The sequence below is a fragment of the Epinephelus lanceolatus genome, chromosome 7 (genome assembly GCF_041903045.1).
Source record: "Epinephelus lanceolatus isolate andai-2023 chromosome 7, ASM4190304v1, whole genome shotgun sequence".
Taxonomy (NCBI): Eukaryota; Metazoa; Chordata; class Actinopteri; order Perciformes; family Serranidae; genus Epinephelus; species Epinephelus lanceolatus.
In genome coordinates this window covers 6,455,617-6,461,348 of record NC_135740.1, presented here as the reverse complement: position 1 = coordinate 6,461,348, position 5,732 = coordinate 6,455,617, and the positions used below count along the sequence as shown (strand labels likewise).

Here is a 5,732-nt window from a genome sequence, read left to right as displayed (position 1 = left end):
TTTATTCAAAATTGAAGGCACACTGAACCAGCATGGCTACCACAGCATCCTGCAGCGACATGCCATCCCATCCGGTTTGCGTTTAGTTGGACGATCATTTATTTTTCAACAGGACAATGACCCCAAACACACCTCCAGGCTGTGTAAGGGCTATTTGACCAAGAAGGAGAGTGATGGAGTGCTGCAGCAGATAACCTGGCCTCCACAGTCACCAGACCTGAACCCAATCGAGATGGTTTGGGGTGAGCTGGACCGCAGAGTGAAGGCAAAGGGGCCAACAAGTGCTAAACACCTCTGGGAACTCCTTCAAGACTGTTGGAAAACCATTTCAGGTGACTACCTCTTGAAGCTCATCGAGAGAATGCCAAGAGTGTGCAAAGCAGTAATCAGAGCAAAGGGTGGCTATTTTGAAGAAACTAGAATATAAAACATGTTTTCAGTTATTTCACCTTTTTTTGTTAAGTACATAACTCCACATGTGTTCATTCATAGTTTTGATGCCTTCAGTGAGAATCTACAATGTAAATAGTCATGAAAATAAAGAAAATGCATTGAATGAGAAGGTGTGTTCAAACTTTTGGCCTGTACTGTATAAAAAAGCTCTGCTGGTTTTCTACCCGGAAGTATTTGTAAACAACAAGGCGATTCCCTCTAACGTTATAGTCCGGCCGGAGGGATGAGTCATGGCCTTGTAAAAGATTATGTTTGTTTCTTTTAGTTGGTGAGAATGTGTCGCCGCAAACGCGACAAACATCCACTAACTCTGACGGCGTTTTCTGCGAGCACGGCTGAGCCATTTTGTACCGCTACACGTGTTTCTAGTGGGACTATGTTTACAAGCACAAGAGTTCAGCGAGCCACCGAAGGACCGCCCTGCAGATTTACTATTGGTTCTGCAACATAGGTAGTTTTTTTAAACTCTGAAATTGTATCCGCCCATCTAAACACAAAATCAGGGAGAAAGTCATTAGTCTTTAGTTAAGCAAAGCGTCTAAAGACTGACTTGTGAGTCTAGGTTTTGAGAGATTTGTGTTGCACTTATAATTCCTGGCCAGTAGGGGGCAGTGTATAGCATGATGCACAAGGCTAAATTGTAGTGGCTGGTACAAAACTATAGCATCAAAACCCACGCAAATACAAGAAAATTGCTTTTAAATAGTTGTCAGCTGTAGTGACCCTATGCGTGAAGGGGTTAAAAAACTGACAGTGTTACATTACCGCTGAAAAAACAAACAAAAAAAATAAAAAACTCCATGCTCATTAAAGCCATGCACTACTTTAAATTCATGGTGCATCTGAGCCAAGCATGTCCTCACCTACATCTGTTGTGCAAGTTTGACATTACTTTCAACACCTTTTAATTTATAGAATAATTTGGTACACACAACACATAAGCTCATTAAGACAGTTCACTGCATGCAGTAGATGAAACCAAAGCAACAACAGATGCTCTTTGAGGACATGAATAGTAAAGTGTTCTCAGAGAACTGAAGAACTAAGAATATCATTTAACCATTTTTCTTTTACTTCTTTGCCATTTGAGATATCATCTCTCATAGTGTTCACAATTGTACAGACGTACATGCAGATGGTGGGTGCAAATGTTTCAAGCCCATGTTTGTGCCTGTAATGGAAAGACAAAACAATAAAAGGTTTCTGCCGCCTAGATGAATATACAGTCACAACAGCACTTCCATGCAGTGATATTAATTTCCGGTCCACCAAATCCAAGAAGAACTATTTATAAAAACATTAACAATATATAAAGACACTGCTGTTACCAGGGCAACACTTCCAACAGCTCACAGAGGATGCTCCAAATACATCTAAAACTGGATACTTAAATACTTTTGAGCCAGGATCAGACCAAATTTACCATGCATTAACTGACTTCTCATAGAAAACAAAACAAACCATTGATTCATTCTTCTCATAATCATTTTCTCTGTGCTGGCAATAAACAGTGCATTAATACAAATGTTCTGTGACAATGTCATCAAAGGTTTAAAGCAGCCTTACTGCAAGATAATTAGTTCCCCATTACACACAACCAGACACTGCCAACGCATTTTGTTTCTCCATATCCAATATGTATTGGTCAGGGTTGACAATAATGTATTTGTTCTGCCATTAAATGACATCTAGTATATCCTAATATAGTGTTACAATTAGGGAAAGTATTCTGGTCTCGAGGAGGATATAGATTTTACATGTTTTTTTAATGAATTGTCATGTTCTCTACAGGTTTCACCATTTTTCTCACATGTATATACATTTACATTTATTTTTTTCCGGGTATCTCATCTCATGTCAATCTGTATTTTTATTAACTTGCTATTTTTTCATTATTGTTTTTTTGATTTAGCCACTACAATAAAGGTTTTTTGATATTTGCTTCCTCGTTTTTTTATATTTTCTGGGGTGCCTCGATTACCTTCCTGTGGATCCTGTTGTTTCCTGTTTGCCAAGAGCACCTGACACAAGGTTTTGATCTACATTTGATTATACAGAACAACCAGTCGTCTCTTTCTTTTTCCACAATTAATGATTGTTAAAATAATTAGCTCTATGCAAGTGTCTTGTCTCTACAGTCGGTGAGGGGGTCTGATTTAGTGTGTGTATTCAGTTTTTATAAATTAAGACTTTGGTCAGCATAGGCCCAAATTCAGGATATGACAGGATATCCTTTTCTCCTGATTTATTTCCTTATAAAGCTTAAAAACGTCTCCTTATAAACCTGAAGAATGACCACAAGTTTAAATACACATACCAGAGTTTAATCTGTCTCTGATTGTAATTCCATTTCTTAATTCTGCCCTAAATGTTAACATTTCAGTTCATCCTTTTTGGGATAATTTAACATTGCAACATACTATCATAGAACGGTTCATGTGATATCCTACAAATTTGCACCCATCAATTGACATTACATCCTTAATGTAAAGTTACGTGTAGCCCTCCCACTCAACTCTAATTTGTTAGAAAATTGTCATAGTAGGGCTGGGTGGTATGGCCTAAAATCAATATCACAATATTATTTTGGGGGGATGTGGTGACGGTATGATATCGCGGTATCGTCTTCTCTCTTTTTTTTTTTTTTTTTTTTTTACACCTTAAATAAAACAATTTAAAAAGCCATACAAGTCTAGGATGAAAACTATTTATCGTCAGAAGTAAAACGGTTGCTAATCCATCTATTATTGTGTATAAAACAAAGCTAGATTGAACTGAAACAAGTTTGAAAAACATTTATTAAACATTTTGTGCAATATGCATGCATGCATACAACAGATTCAATTCAACATATAAACAACATCTACTGTATTGTTGGCCTCGTGGAGCCTCCACCACTGAAGAGGGTCTGTATCACTGCTGGCCACCTCCACTGTCTGAAAGTAGCTCTTGATTTCTATCTCAATGACCTCACAGTCAGACTGGGCAGCTGCTGGTCTTGCTGGTGGCTTCTTGAAAAAGCTGCTCAGTGTCTTCTTGGGCTTCTTCTCACCTCTGGTGCTGGAGCTGTGGTCACAACTGTTGCCTGGGTCTGCCTCTGCTCTGCCAGCATGGATTCGATTTCTGCTACTGCTCTGGCTGTGATGTGTGCCACCTTGCTCTCTTCTATGTATGTGGTCTTGAGCCCTGGATCAAGGAGAGACGCCATGTCCAACAACTTGTCTGTGGTTGGATCTCAGTATTTGTCATTTAGGTACTCAAGGATGGCAGCCTTCATTTCCTTGTCATCATCTTCTGCCTTAAGGAGGCTGTTGTTAAACAGGTGGAGTACGGGCTTGAGGTAGGACACGCTTACATAGTCCTCTCCAGACAGCGCGTCCGTGAACTCCACCAGGTGGCTCAGGGCTTTGTTGACAGATTCAAGGACCTCTATGTCACTCCAGATGGGCACCAAGTGCTGTGACTTCCGGTCAGCACGCAGGACCTAGGAACAAGTGTTAATTAGATTATGCTCTCTTAGTCACTTGTTTAGAAAGGATATGCACCTGTGAGTTCTGACGAGTAGTAGTGCACTGACTTCCTACACAAACGCAACTATTGTAAGTCACTTTGGAGAAAGGATTCTGCTAAATAACTAATGTAATGAACTGCAAAATAGTAGATAAGCTATAAAGCATAATGTGATGCAGTGGGTTGTGTTTTTAGCATGGTGCAGCGGGCTAAGGTCAGTCAGTCTCACTCATTTACTCAGTCAGCTCATTACTTTGCAGGACATGGTGACGTGATGCAAGTGGCCAGTAGAGGGGGTCAAAGCGCCATGGTCTAATGCACGGCACTTGTTTTTCTTCTCAGTGCATCAATGTAATATATTTGCCGCTATGCAAATAAATCACTAACCTGAGCGACAGCCTTCTCCTGCTCAAGAAGTCTCTCTATCATTTTCTGGCGGGACCCCCATCTGGTGGGAGTCTCTACGATGAGGCTGTGGAAGGGCAGCTTTAGCTCAGACTGGGCGGTGGTCAGGTCTCTTTTTCTTTTCCAGCTGTAGGAAAATGCAGTGACCACCTTCTTACACACACCAATGGCTCAGTCATTGCGCAGGTTAGCAACACCTTTCCCTGTGTAAACAAAAAACAAAAAATATTAGCCTACATTTGAATCATGCAGTTTTATTTAAGCAACTAGGCAACACATATGTTAAACATTTAAATGTTAATGTTTCAAATGAGTAATGTGCATATCTAGCCTACTTACCAATGGCAAGGTGTAGCCTGTGGCCAAAACACTGAAGTGGCTGCCATCCATTCTGCTCCGGAGCTTTCTTGATGTTACTCGCGTTGTCAGTGGTCATACACACTTGGCGTTTCTCATCCAATCCCCACGACTGCAGCACTTCTTTTAAGCCTTGCGCAATCATTTCAGCGATGTGGTCCTCGGGGAAGTACTATGTTTGCAAGCACTTGCTATGCAGCTTCCAGTCTGCATCGATATAATTTACCGTTAGGCTCATGTAAGGTTCGGAAGTGCGGCTCGACCACATGTCAGTCGTAGTAGAAAAGCATGTCACATTTGCTATTTCACTTTGTACCTTGTCATGGATTTCACTATACACCTGGGGTATTTCCTTGTCGCTCAAGTATTTCCGACTCGGTACAATGTAAAGAGGCTCCAGTGTTTTAATCATCATCTTGAATCCTGGTTTCTCCACTGTTTGGATGGGGACCATGTCTTTGCACAGGTGAATTGCAATGGACTTGGTCATATCTCTCCAATGCTGTGTTTTCCAGTCATAGGGAGTGCATTTCATCAGCGAGTCAGAGAGAGCTGTCTGTCTGAGTGTAGGCCTCTGTTTCACACTGGGTTGCTGAGCAGTGTGCATTCATTGACTTTCTTCTTATTCCTGTGCGTGCTCATGCTCGAGATGACTAAACAGGTTACTGGTGTTGGAGCGATTAACAACTATTTTCAAGCGACATAGTTTACAGATCACGGTCTTTTGTTGAATGTCTGCCCTCTTAAACCCAAACCACGTCCAAATAATAGAACTTCCACCTTTCTTTGGGACCAGTTCTTCTTCCCTACCCTCCTCTTCACTTAACGGCGGCTGACTAATTTCTTCGCTGACGACAGTACTAGCAGCACTAATGTTAGCAGTGCTTGTAGAAGCCTGGTTGTCATCCTCCATTCCTCTAACTTTAGCCTACTGTTGCTGAACATGCGCATGTGCTGTTAGTGCTGCGGTATGACGGCAACCACAAAAGCAGTACAGCGGCTAATGT

The 5,732-nt window shown here is 41.1% G+C and overlaps 1 pseudogene; it reads right to left on the bottom strand.

Moving 5' to 3' along the window:
* Window positions 1–2,744: 2,744 nt before the first annotated feature.
* LOC144463845 (E3 SUMO-protein ligase ZBED1-like) lies at window positions 2,745–5,215 on the bottom strand (annotated as a pseudogene).
* Window positions 5,216–5,732: the final 517 nt, after the last annotated feature.